Source organism: Nannospalax galili, unplaced genomic scaffold (genome assembly GCF_000622305.1).
Source record: "Nannospalax galili isolate Female #2095 unplaced genomic scaffold, S.galili_v1.0 scaffold100, whole genome shotgun sequence".
Classification (NCBI taxonomy): domain Eukaryota; kingdom Metazoa; phylum Chordata; class Mammalia; order Rodentia; family Spalacidae; genus Nannospalax; species Nannospalax galili.
In genome coordinates, this window is record NW_008352891.1 from 9,817,095 (window position 1) to 9,831,763 (window position 14,669).

The 14,669-nt window shown below is 43.8% G+C and overlaps 1 long non-coding RNA gene across 2 annotated transcripts in view; it reads right to left on the reverse strand.

The window, feature by feature from the left end:
• Window positions 1–674: 674 nt before the first annotated feature.
• The window catches only part of LOC103747642, a 68,714-nt gene continuing 54,719 nt past the window's right edge, over window positions 675–14,669 (reverse strand). For both annotated transcript variants that reach the window (XR_607853.1, XR_607852.1), the window contains 2 exons: window positions 3,082–3,521; window positions 675–2,208 (listed from right to left, as the gene is read on the reverse strand). This is a non-coding gene — a long non-coding RNA (uncharacterized LOC103747642). The remainder of the gene's footprint in view (window positions 2,209–3,081; window positions 3,522–14,669) is intronic.

Genomic DNA, 14,669 nt, shown 5'->3' on the forward strand with positions numbered 1-14,669 from the left:
CACCATCAATCAAGACCAATGTCCTGAATTCAATCCCAGAGAGCCACAGGGTAGAGAACTGACTCCTGAAAACTGTCCTCTAAACTCTCCATGGGCTCACCGAGACATGCACACCCACCCACACAAGTGTGTGTGTGTGTGTGTGTGTGTGTGTGTGTGTGTGTGTATCAGTCAAAGACTGTGTAATTCCATTCATAAGAAATGTCAGAAACTGGCAAGTGCATGCCAGCAGAAAAGTGTATTGGTGCTTTGTGAATGGGTGGAGAGCAGTTGCTACTGATTTGGGGTTTCTTTGGGGATGATGCAAATGTCCTAATGGTAAGTGTGAACATCTCTGTGAATGTGATGTTTTAAAAACACTCCATCTTACAGCTTAAAGTAGTGAAGTTTATATCTCAACATAAATTACTGCTTTCTTTTAAAAGAACATGTTGAACTAGAGAGATGGCTCAGGGGTTAAGCACACTTGCCACTCTGGCAGAGGACCCAATTTCTGTTCCTAGCACCCACATGGTGGTGGCTCACAACTGTAACTCCAGTTTCAGGGAATCCCACACCCTCTTTTGGCCTCTCTGGGCATTGCAAGCACATGGTGCACTTGCATACTTGCAGACAAAATACTCATATGCGTAAGATAAAAATAAATACATCTTTTTTAAAAAAATCAAAAGAACACATGTTAACATCTATTAGCTCATCAGTTTGTAAGTCCGGCCAGGATAGAGCTTTGATCTCCTCTCAAGATCTCCTAAGACCACAGTTAAGGTGCTGGGGGAGCTGTGTTTTGATGGCCCTTGGGATCCTCACACAGGTTCAGCCTTGTTCTTGGAGTAATGAGGTTTCTTTCAGAAAAGTAGTCTGTAATCCCTCTTTGTTTTCTTGCTGTTAGCTGGGACTGGTCCCAGGTCTAGGAGCCCCTCACAGTCCTTGACCTTTTACCCAGCTATGTCAAAATCAGCAATGGAGCACGCCCTTGTGCAAAGTCCCAGCATGCACTGGATCTCTGTATTGAAGATGACTCTTGTCTGTTCAGGCCAACCCTGGCTCTCACAGTCTCCCTTTCCTAAGGTCACCAAGCTACGTAACTCAAACTCACCATGGCAATGATACCCCACGCTGGTCACAGTTCTGTGGTCATCTGGAATGTACATTGGGGTATACTTGGATCTTATCTTTGAGTTACAGCACAGCTTTCCTTTTTACCCCTAGAATGGATGACGATCACACCAAATCTGCCACTCTTCGTTTCTTCTGCAGCTGTATTTATTTCTTTTCCTTTTCCCATCTCCTTTTTTAAAAAAGATAAGAGTCTTGATATATAACTAAGCTGCCTTAGAACTCTTGATCTCTTTCTTCCCTTGGTCTCCCAAGTGTAGGATTTACAGGTGTGTGCCACCATGCCTGGCTACAGGTGCTGTTCAACCATCACACAACCTAGCAAAAAAAACTTCAGAGTGCTATGAAAAGTACCTACAAATTGAAATTCTAAGTGTTGGATCCACAGGGCTTCCTGCTGGGGAGGGACATGTGCAGATCAGTGTACAAGACAAGCCATTTCATTTCAGTCTAAGCACAGTGCTAAATGTCCTTGACTAGAAAGGCAAGGTCCTCTGGCTGCTCTAGAAACTCTAGTCTTATTTCGTGTGTTTGTAAAGTTCACCCTGAAGAGTGCATGTACTTGTGCATGTATGATGGGAGGAACACGTGTGGGGGTGAGAAAGACTGATGAGTGACAGCAACATTGCTTTATTACCACTATTGCTTCAAGCTACTCTGCTCAAAAAATGAGAAATAACAGGAAAATCGATAGGGCATAATAAAAATCACGGCTGAAGAGAAGAAGGCCGAGTTCAGCTGTGTCTCCTGGACCCTGGCAAGCTCTTTTCTCTTGCTCTCTCTGCTCACCCACCTTCTCAGTGGGGTGGGTTGATCCACAATGTGTCCAGATTCTCAGCGCCTGCAGGAAAGGGCCTAATTGCAGCCACATGAAGTCTTGGATGGCTTGGCTTATTGACATGGCCTCCCTGTGAGAGCAGGGGCCCTGGCCAGGTGACGATAATCGACCCAGACAGCACTCACAGACACGAGAGCCTCGCAGAGGGATTGTGTTCTCTTGTCAGGATCTGAGACAAAAACTCTGGCTGGGTGACTTGCGTTTGAAGAAAAGGTCTCACCTATTCTGTAGAAATCCATAGCCTATTTCCCCACCTATAACACAGGGAGAAGAAATTCACTCCAGTTTTTGTGAGCCAAATATGAGTTGTGTGTGTTGCAAAATATTAAATACATAAGATTAAATACATTAGATTCTTTATGGACATACAAATCTAATTTTAATGAAAAACAAGTAACACTTTCCTGGATTAAGAAACAGATTTTCTGTGCTAGTCAGGACTGTATCTGGACACGTCATATAAACCCTTATACAGCCTCTTGAGTTACACTGCACTCCGTTCTTCTGCACAAGAGACTGCAGTGCATAACTGACTTGCTATGTGTGGACATTAACAGAGCAGGAAGTGAGCTCTGTGGCCCTCACCTGGCCCTGACAGCTCCATCCTCCTCTAACACTGTTAAGCTCTTTAGTCAAAGCAGGACCAAAGTTTATCTTCTAGAAACCAACTGACTCTTTGTCTGGCCATAAACCTTAAGAAGACAATGCTGAATCTTTTCAGAGAAAGTTAAAATTCTTATTTTTGCATTATTTTCTAGAGAGAACTACCATTTATATATTTAAAAAAAAAACAGTACTGGGAAACATTAAGCATCAGCGAGTACTAATGATGGGGAATAAGTCATTTTACTACGAAATTACACAACTGCATACAGTGCACCTGTAATTGTAAGTTTGCTTTCTACAGAAATACCTAGGAACATATTAAGATCAGAGCTTTCCAGGTACTGAGAATGCAACTGATCCAGCCTCATTTTCTACACAGGCAGAGAGGCTCATACCTTGCAGAGGCTCATCTCTCCCACAGGTTCATTCTTCACAGGAATTCTAACTGGTCTGAGCTTGTGCTGAAATACAAGATCTATCACCTGATTTCAAACTTTATTTAAAGGAGGCTAGAAACTTACCAGGGCTAGAAAGAGAGACGGACAGGCACAGGTCCTCCACAGAGGTCACCTCTGCATCTACACCACGAGGCACTTTCCTCAGTTCCGTAAGAGAAGACACTGAGCCAACTCATTCCCCACAACAGCTGCAGTTAGCTTCTAACACGCTGAGAGGTAAACATGGAGTTGCCAGCTTCTTTCCCAAGTGAAACATGAAGAGTTCTCAGGAGGTGCCATAATATCCCCTAGGGTGTGGAGTCCTCATGACCATTGGAAGTCGGGTGTAGTTCCATCATGGGTGTCAGCACATCACAAGGAGGGGCCTCTCAGTCACAACAGTACCTCTGTGTGTCTCTTGGAGGAAGCCTTACCCTCAGTGGTAAGATTTACATTTCCTTTCACAAGTGCCTCCACTTCGAGATTCTGGAGAAGCCAGACATCATGGTGGCCAGAGAAGACCCCTAGGAGAACAGATGGAGGGAAGACAGCGAGTGCACCACACCAGAACTGGTGCATCACCGGGTCTGATGGAGAACAGGAAGAGAGCAGTTAAACAGACCTCGCATTTGTTTCAAAGTGGCTAAGCCTGCGTTTGGAATCTGCACACAGAAGTCTCCAATCCCCTCAGACATGGTGCTTGCCTTCCTCCTGTGGAGGAACCAGAGCTAATAACCCAGAATCAGCATGAGATGAAGAAGACAGGGCCTCCCATCCTGCTTCCTGTGGAGGGTAGAAGCCCTATATCACACATCAACTGGGACCAGTAGTATTTCAATATAGATGTGAAACCAAATGGTTCATCCAGCCCAGAGCAGAAATTTTAATAATTGGAAAAGAGTTTGTTCGAGGGCTTAAACATGACCAAGAACTGTCAATTCTGGAACAGGGACTAGGTGGAGGAAGCAAACGATAATCAGGTTCAAAGACAACACTTAGAAGAACATAAATTGTTTCCTATATCATGTGTCAATGTCAGCCCAACCTCCTCACAGATAGTCACTTATGAAGGGGCACGTGTCCATTCAAAGAATGACGTGATTGACGGTAAACGAAGATAGCTCTCAAAATCTTGCAATTTATGTTAAAAGTCGTCATCAGTCATATCCACATCTGTTCCCAGTGCTCCTTCTCTTCACTGTCCACTGCTGTCGTCTTCACCTCTCCCCTTTATTCTGTGTTCAGGCTAGATTATTATTGAGCTCCACTATGAGTTCAGTATTGAGCTATTGAGGATACGGAGCCTCAAAGGCAGAGGGATAATGAGATCTTGGGTGAAAGCAGAGATTGCTTAATCAAAGCAAATGATTTACTTATCAGCTTAACTATTTCAAGGACTTTGATTACAAGATAAAGGCCACCAAATCTTCAAAATATTCCATATAAAGACAGGCTTGACAGCACAGGACATCTACAGTCCTGGTGCTGAGTAGGGAGGGAGGAAGACAGGATAATCCCTTGGGGTTCGCTAGCCTGCCAGTCAAACTGAATTAGTGAACTCCAGGTTCAGTGAGAGAGTCTATCTCAAAAACTTAGGGTGGGGAGTGACTGAGGACACTTGACATCAACCTCTGGCATCCACATTTCCACACGCATGTACATACAGCTTTACACACACACACACACACACACACACACACACACTATTGTATTCTATTGATGAAATATTTGAGTGGATGGCCAATGGACACTCCAAACCAACCAGTAAAAGGACGGGAAAATAAAAAACTACACACACTACTCCAACTAGGTCCTTTATTTAACTAGTTAAAACATTAGGACAGCAAAGTATATTCTGAGAGTCAAGGACCCTGGGTCTTGCTCTTAGCTCTGCGTTCACTATCTATCTGGTTAGGAATAATTATTTTGACATCCTAGAATTTCCTTTATAGTCTGTGGTCATCAGCTCTAGGCTTAAACATGTATCTCCAAGCTGTCACTTTCTGTTTTACGATCTACATATACTCTTTGGTGCTTATGTTGGATCTTTTCATGATGTTTCCAGAAGGTAAATAGATCCACTCACCTCAACCTTCCCTCTGCAACTTTCCCAAAAGACAAACTGAGTTTCAGTGTGACAGAAGTTTGGTGATTACAAGAAGACAGTGCAGGGATTCAGGGCTCTTGCTGTATTTGTTTTCAAGCATGAGCATTCAAGACATTCTTAGTATTTGCAAGGTATAAGGGTTTCTCCCTGAACGAAACATGGACCGTGTCTGTTTCTCTTCTGCTTGGCATGTGATCCCCACAGTAGCCACCAGTTAGGGAAAGGTAAATTCAATAAAGGCCATCTGAAAGATACCTACCACTGTCAAAAATATGGCCATTTTCAATGAGGCATGATCTCCTCATTTGAAGTCGCTTTTCACCAGCAGGGTGACTATTTTCAGACTGTCATGCTCTGGGTTCTGCAGGTGAGCTAGCTAAGTTCAAATGCAGTTGACATGCAGAGTCCTTTTAAACTGTCAGGCCACCTTGCAATTAGGCAGACTGCCACCTGAGCAGATGGCGTGGGTGATGCCAGGCAGCCAGCATGTGCCTCAGCATGGAGGATTCAGTGAGCTCTTCCCTCTCTCACTGGTGGCAGCTCTACCAGTAAAGCATTTCCCCTCACACGTGTATCATGAAATGATGGCCTTTGAATATGACTAGGTGTGGAGCCAGAGAATCACGGATCTAACAGATCTCAAAGTGATGAGACGCTTTAAAGTGGCAATGGAGATGGAGATCCTCTACTTGCTACTGCATTCATTCATTCATTCATTCATCATTCATCCAGCAAATACTGATCACAGTGTGAGGGCACCACCAGCCTATCTGCCCAGCCACTCGGTCACTCCACTGCCTGCCCCAGTCCAAACTCCTCTGCTCACAGAAAGCTCACTGTGTTCTATTCATAAGCCTTAATAACTAACCTGGATCACACCTTTTTACTCTACAACACCCAGACTCAGATCCACTGTTCCACTTAGAATTGTTTCCGAGTTATCACAGAATGACTGCAATGGCTTTAGGTAAACCTGCAAAGATGGTTAATGTTTCTTTAGGAAATAAGAATGTGAATCATTATTTGAGATCACCACTTCTAACTCCATTGGGTTTTATAAAATTTAATCATCTGAGAAATGCTAGCAGTGGAACAAAACCCAGGCTATTAAGCAAATGTCTTCATTGTGACTTTGTGTAGTGAGAGACTGAAGGGGCCACTGTCTCACTGTCAGATGTGAATTACACCTCAGAATGTCAATTTCCTAGTTTGATGACTTGGAACAGCTAGTTGGGGGCTCTATGGCCTCAGCTCAAAGTAGAGCCATGGCTGTAGCGTGTAACACATATATTCTTTCATTTGAGAAATCTTGTCTGTGATCATTGCATACAGGGAACCATACAAAAACACTCTATCTGAATTATGGAATATGAAGATCTGAAGATCTATTAATACATTAATACCACGTATTATATCGAGTCCTGGCAAATCAACTTGACACCTGCTTTGATACCCAGTAAATATTTACTAAATGAAGGAGAAACTTCACACACTGGGTCTGGGAGTAAACTCATAATCAGATGTAGACTTGTCTGCATCCAGAAAATACTGCAACTCTAATAGAAAAGAGCTTGGAAGAAAATTGACCCAGAGAAAGGAAAGGCAGGGCCCGGACATTGAGATCATTTGGGTGTATGCACTGTTTAACCTTACCTTGTGCAGAACTTAGAAGTGACTGAAACATTGCTTACAGGTCTGGAGGCTGAGAAGAGATAATGAATTCCATGTCTGTTCTTTAGTGGCTGTGTCTTGTATATTTCCTCAGGCCAGTGGGGTCCCTTCAGCCTCTAAGGGCAGTAATTCCATGCACAACTGTGGAGCCCTTGTGACCTGTTCACCCTGACAAAAGCCTCACATTGTCACCACCACAGGAAAGCTGCACCGGCGTTACCAGGGACTGCCCACTGCTCTCTTCTACGCATTGCCTCTGTGCTTTTTGGTACTCCAGAGTATATCCGACTATTGGATGGGAAACAGGGAATTTAGACATACTCTCCAGGGGATTTTAGTGGCCTTGACTCTGCATATGCATTGTCCTCGCCAGCCTACTGTCTCCCAGGAAAGCAGGAGTGAGAGTCAAAGCAAGCAGGGTCTTCTCAGTGGTCCTTTGGTCCGACTTCCAAGGTTATGATGACTCCTATACCAGAAGGATGCTTCCAAGTCATGCCAAATGCAAGATGCTCCACCATGGACTCCTGGAGAGTTGATTACTTGAGATGTAACACGGTGCCAGATTTCATGGTCAGACAATGCCACCATTGGAGAAAATACCAGATGTGACAGCTGAGCACAGCTGTGAGTAGATGCTGTCATCAGTGGCAGCTTCCAACACAGGCAGTTGGTCTAATAATGTCCCTGTCATTATGAACATGCATGCACAGTGAACCTTAAACGGAGGTATGGGATGGATCTCATCTCCTAAAGCAATGATGGGTTAATATCTTGGTACTTGTGATCTTGTCTGGAAAGAGAGTCAATGTAGCTATGATTAGTTAAGATGCAGGCATGATTGAATGCAGTGAGCACCCAAAACCGGTACACACGTCGGAAGAGCACCACAGCAAGGTCAAGGCAGGGAACTCCAGGGACAGGAGCAAGGCGCCAAAAGCTAGAGGAGAGTGTGCTGCAGATCATCCCCCAGCCAACTCTGCTACAACCGTGATCTCAGGCTCCAGCCTCCAGAGGTGTTAGACGAGTCAGTGGCAGAGGGCACAGCTCTTTCACTCCATGTGACAGCTGCTGAAGCATTAGTACCAATAGGCAGGGAGCATTGCTCTGATGCACAGAGTTGGGCCAGAGGAGACTGGGAGGAGCTCTCTGATAACCAAGAGATATTCTCATGTGATGCCTTAGCTCTCTTGAGACACTGAGGACTTTCGGTCTCTTAATCTGAGTGCAGATGAACCCAGAGAGAAATAGCCTAGCTATAATTTTTAGTCCCCTTTTACCAGCTGGTTTGCCTGACACAGATCCACATATATTCATGTCTCTCTCCTCGGCAGTCACCACGGGCTCTCCTTCATCTCTCTCCCTCTGCCATGTCTAATTGCTTCTGAAATCCATCAAATCTATCAGCCCAACAGCTCTAATGTCAGGACCTCTTATTCCTCCTGGTTCTGCTTTTGGGAGAATGTCACTATATCTTGACTTGGCCATTGAAATTGTTTTATAACTCTTCTCTCTAAAATCAACTTCCTGCCTCCCTCTGCCTGCCCTTCCATATGAAAATAGAGCAAATCATGCTGAAGGCTTTGTCAATCACAGGGAGTGAAGGCCCATCTCTAACTGATATGAGACAACAGGGTCCTCTTTACTTTCCAGAAGATGTAGTAGTTAGGAAGACAGGCTGCCCAACAGGAACTTAGTCTCCTACACTTTCTGACTCTGTGGCTTTAGGCCCTTCATTTAATGAGCAGACCTCATATTTAGCATTATAAAAATCTGATAAGACCTCCTTCTAGGTCTGATAATGGAGTAAGTGTACTGACCATTATGGAGCACAGAACGCATGGCTTAACACACAGCTGCTTCAAAAATAACAGGGAGATTTATAAATGTTTCATGTTTTAAATCTCTTACTGCCCTATCTTGTAAAATTGCAAAATTCTTAAACTCCCAGAGACTACCAAGCAGTAGGTTTGGAGAGAAAGCTTAGGTGATAAGGTCTTGTAATCATGAGGAACTGAGTTCAGTCCCCAGAGCTCATGTCAAAAAAGCCAGGCGTGACACCTATGCCTGTAATGCTAGAAAATAATCAGAGCTCCAGTTTCAGTGAGAGACTGCCTGAAAACAAAACGAAACAAAGCTATTTGGATGGCTTCTAAGGACTGAGAAAGGATACCTGGTGTTGACTTCCGGCCTGTCCACTTAAGTGCACATGAATCTCACCCATACACAAAGACAGACAGACACAGACACAGACACACACAGACACACACACACACACACACAGACACACACACGCACGCACGTGCACGCACGCACACACACACGCACACACACACACACACACACACACACACACTAAAAAGAAAAGCAGCAAAAGCAGGCAGTATTATTTCCCATCCTTTTGGCCTGGGCTTGATGTGGTATATTTTTCTTCCTCTTTTCTTAAGACAAGGTCTCAGGTGCCCACATTGCCCTCAAAGTTGTGTAGCCCAGGATAACCTTGAACTAACTTCTGATCCTTCTGCTTCTACCTCTTGAGCACTGTTGTTGCAGGCATGCCTCACTATGTCCAGTTCAGGAACTGAACTCAGGCTTTGTGTGTGCCAGGCAAGCTCTCTACTACTGAGCTATAGTCCCTGTCTGTCCCTCTTCGATAAGATCCCTTTACAAAGCCTTTCTGGTCCTGTAGGTGGAGTTGATCAAACCCGTGCTGTGCTTCAGGATATTTTCACAGAATCCTTTCTAGCACTGAAAATCACCACAGAAAGAGTTGGCTGAAGTCTTTCTGCTCAGAAATCAGGTTCTTGTACTTGAGAAACCTTGGAAGATCCTTTCTACACATGTATATTTTGTCCATTCCTTTGTTTTTGAGACAGTGTCTTACTCCTTAGCCAAGGCTGGGCTTGCACTCTCCAACCTCCTCAGCTAGGATCACAGGTGTGCACCACCAACTTTGATTACACATCTCTTTAGTCACACAATTTTTCATCTTGATTTTAGCACCATTAAAGGTAAAGTTGCTATCTCTTGTGGTCCACTGAAGACAAGCTTCCTGAATAAATAAATGGATGAATAATAGGTCTGGTGACATATTCCTAAGAATCTGGATATGTCATCTAAAGTGACAAAGACAAGAGTTAGTATCCCAGGATCTGCCAGTGCTCTGAACACTGCCTCAGTCCCTACAATGACAAGGTGATGTAAGCACATACCTATGAACACATTGGTTAAAGATAGAGAATATCCAGCAGGGTACCAGCCTCGGCTTTTGACACCTATGGTCTCCTCTCACAGAACCCATTATCTAGTTATTCTCTTACCTCTCTGAAGTGTGAGAAAAAAATCACGAAGTTGTGAATCAGTGTTGGATTTTGCAATTCTGCAGTGATGTACCAGGAGATTAGTATATGTTTCTTAAAGGGTTGTGAAGAGAAATTAGAATGTAAGCTTTCTTGCAGGGTTGAAGGAACCATCTTAGAAGGAGACCATTGTGTCAAGAAGGAAAAATACCTCTTGTGTGCAGGGGTTCCCACCCATTCTGGGGGACTGACAAGGTACATTGCAATCTGGAGACCAAGCACAAGCCAGGTATTCAGGAATCTGGGTCACATGGACTGGCTTACGCATCCCATCACACTCTAGATGAGCATAGATGGCTACTTCATAGCACAAACTCTGAGTAAACCTCACTGAAGGTGAGAACCTCTTTCCACTAAATCTGTAGTATATAAGACAAGCCTGGGATTAATATCTGCTTTGTACTCTATGTATAAATATGCTAAAATACCATGAACAAGAAGATGAATATATGTACTCATAGCTTTAGTGTCGACTTGACACACCTAGGTAGAGGGAGCCTCAGTTGGGGAATTGCCTCCATTGGACTGGCCTGTGGCCATGTCTGCGGGGCATCTTCTTGATTACTGAGTAATGTGGGAGGGCCCAGCCCACTGTGAGTGGTGCCACTCCTGGTCAGATGGGCCTGTGTTATATAAGAAAGCAGGTTGAGCAGGGACTGGGGAAGGGGGCAAGCCAGTAAGCAGGGTTCCTCCATGGCCTGTGCTTCAGCTCCTACCCCCAGGTTCCTGTCCTGAGTTCTTACCTTGGGCTCCCTAATGAACTGTGACCTGGAAGATGTAAACCAAATGAACCCTTTCCTCCCCAAGTTGGTATTGGTCAGAGTATTTTTGTCACAGCAATGGAGAAACAAACTAGAATAATATATCTTCTAAGAGCACCAGGTGAGTGGGAACAGAGAGCTCCCATGAATTTTTTAAAACAGTTCGTTATGGCTCAGACTTCTAAATGCTCAGTAAACTCAGGATGAGGCACTGGGCAGGCATGGATTCTAAGAACAATGTCCTAGGTCTTAGAACTTTTGTTCACACTGATGAGCTGCCTATGCAAGCTTCACCTAAGAAGACATACCCCAGCAATTTAAGGAGACATTAGGTAATTTTCTAATTATTAAAAATACAAATAAAATCCATGGGTTGGAGAGATGGCTCAGTGGTTAAGAGTACTGACTGCTCTTGTAGAAGACCGGGTGTGGTTCCCAGCACCCACATGGCTGTCTATAACTTCAGTTCCAGAAGATATGAGGGCCTCTTCTGATCTCTCCAGACATTGCATGACATGAGTACACTTACAACATTCAGGCAAAACACTCATATACATAAATTATTTAAAAAGTGAAATGTATGCCTGGTAGTGTAAATCTGGCCAAAAGCCCATGGTAGAAGAGTTTGTTTTTTCTATCTAGTGTAATAAAGATGCCACAGATTGAGTGTTCCTTACAGTGTGGGACACGCCCTGGACTCAGGAAATGCTTCTCTCTTCCCCTAGCAGTCAAGTGTCTAACTACCCCCTCCCAAGACCCTGCTGCCCTCTCTGTTGCAAGATTTGCTCCAACCTTCCAAGCTTGATGAAGTGAGACTATTTACAGCCCCATTAGGGGCATGTGCCCACTTTGGGCACATAGTCAACTTTCGTTTCCAGGGTTGCTCTTAAAGCCAGGGCTGGGTGCAATGACGCACACCTTTACTCCCAGCACCAGGGAAGCAGAAGCAGGCAAATCTCTGTGGAATCGAGTCCAGTCTGATCTACATAGCTAGTTCCAGGACAGCTGGGACTGCAGGAGACCCTATCTCAAAGAATTAAAAAATACTCAGAGAATGACCTGCAGTTCATCTACATTGAGCAGGATAACATCTGATTCAAACACTCTGTGAATGAAGCCTGTACCCACTGAAAGATATAGAGTGCAATTGATGTCCTCGAGGTTCTGTCTGCCAAGTGACCTTTGGATCTCAGGGTCAAATCTCTGAGTTTTGAAAACTGCATCTACTATGGTATAGATCACAATTTTCAAAGTATCATCTGTTTGAGGGCAGAATGACAAAAATTCTCATCTTTGGATATTTTCCAACATTCTTCTTATGCATGAATGTATATAGGTATATATGCCATATTTATATACATAATTATATCTACATATGTAACTTCTCTATTGTATGTATGTCTTTATGTATATAACTTCTCTGACAAATACGAGTGGCCATGAGCTTCTGCTACAGGCGTACCTAGCTGGCGGCCTCAGCAATGGAAGATCTGGCCACACCCTGGAAAGCCATAATGCTATTTAGGCTGTGTTTACAGCAACCACAAAACAAATGGAGCTAAAAAACAGTGTTTGTTATTCACTGTGCAGTGTTTGCTATAAACCAGACAAGGGTGCGCCTCCCTCCGCACTCACTGTCCACAGTAGAGACTCCAAGCCTGTGCATTCCCATGTCATCAGCCTGTCTCTGTGATGGCTTCCTTATCCCAAAATTTTCTCTTTGTAACCAACTAATTGGTGTGGTTTCAGGGAGAAAATAATCAGGGAAGGAAGCAAGGTGTGTGGAGGGAGGGAGATACTGGAGCATTTAGATGCAGTTTATATAAAGAAAAGGGAGGCCAGAGAAGGGTGGGGGGGGACCTTTAAGATGCAGAGGAAGATGGAAACCAGGCACTTGAGCTGAGGTTGGTTGGTTCAGAAGATCTGAGACAGGCAGACAAACACTCTGAACCAAGAAGAAGCCAGAATGAAGATTGATGGTCAGCAGGAATTCAGTATCCCAATCAAAAACTGTTAATAGTTTCCATAAAATAAATCAGCCTAGTTCATCTGACAAATATCTATGGGCAGTCGTTTTCTAGGTAGTGTAAGGTTGTGGGGAATAACTTTGTAACACACAAGGAAGGAGAAGAAAGGCTTGAACAAGCAAAGCAGGAAAGAAGATATTTCTCACTACAGGCTCCATGGTCACACGTCCCCTGGGAGATGTTATGGACCAACTGTTGACCCTCCGAAACTGTGTATGCTGAGCCTTGTCCTCATCTGGGAGATTACTGAGAATAAATGGACAAAAAAAAAAAAAATGCAGCCATGAAGGTGGAGCCCTCAGCAAAGCCTTTTGTGCCTTTGTTAGAAGAGGACAAAGCCACAGCTTGTTCTCTCCATTGTTGGAGGGCACAGCTGAAAATGACCATGTGCAAATCAGGAGAGGCTCCCCACACTCACCCATGTTCAAACCCTGGTCTGGGGACTTCCAGCTCCAGGCTGTGCAGAGTCATGTCTGCTGTCTAGAAAGTGTCCAGCTAGAGGACCCCCCGACAGGGAGAGAGAGAGAATAGGGAGGAAGATGGTGGGCCCATAGGACCAGCTTTGGAAGAGGCCAGGAGAAAATCTTTCTAAAACACTCTAGTCAAGTTTTAGACCCTCCAGTGCCCGAAAAAGAATATCTCAAATGGTGGAAATGCCCAAATACAAAATTGACAGGTATTTTTGTAAGATAAGTAGATTATAGATACATATATTGACAGATGGTAATAGATAAACAGATAATGGACAGATAAATGATAGATTGGTACAGAGATTGATGATAGATGGGTAATATATAGATAGATGACAGATATAGATAGATGATAGATAAATAGATGATAAATAGAGAGATGATAGATAGATCTGCTAGAGAATGCTTAGGTATCAAAAATTGTTGCCCTGTAACTACTGCTCAGACTTAAAACCCTGCCAGGCTATTTCTAGATCAACATGACTCTCACAAGTGTGGGTGAGGAATGAGTGACAGGGTATCAGGGCAACAGATTTGAAACTAGCCCCACTGTGTGTCCTTTGCACTCATTGGCAAACTTACAACATTAAAACAAGTGATGATGGAGTCATGACAGCACCTTACCAGGTCCTCAAGTCCAGAGCAGAGTGGAGTTCGACCGTCCTTCCAGAGCACATTCTTCTACTATAGGATGATCTCAAATGTGATCATTCAGTCAAGTGCAGCCAGACATGCCAACCTCTCCCCACCACAGGCCAACCTGGTTCATTGCCATTAGTGACAGAAAGGCCCACTGTGAGTTAGCAGATTCCCTAAATCAGCAAGTTAAAAAAAAACATAATTAAAAGAATTAGGAACACTGGTATGTACAGTGTTCATTTATTCTGACAAGTATAATTTAATTTTACTGATTTAGAGTAATATTTTAGAACATACTAATGAATGTACTCTTGTCTCCTTTGTAAAAGTAATAATATCAGTAACACGACCCCTCATTGCAGATCTATTATGAAATGGCCCCTGACAGGTGAGGTAAGACCACCTTCAAGCTTTTATGAGAATTCTACAGAACAGCAGTGTAGAAGTGTATGGGAATTCATGAGGGACAGGCAGAGACTGGCACTGTACTTGGGATAGTGAATATAACATTTAACAAGTTGTTTTGGTGAAATGTTACATTTGTTTCTTCTGGCACCATAAAAAAAAAAAAAAAAAAACTGCATGGATGGGGAGGGATCAACCTCTGGTGTCTTTCCTTAGATGAGATCTTCCTTCCTTCC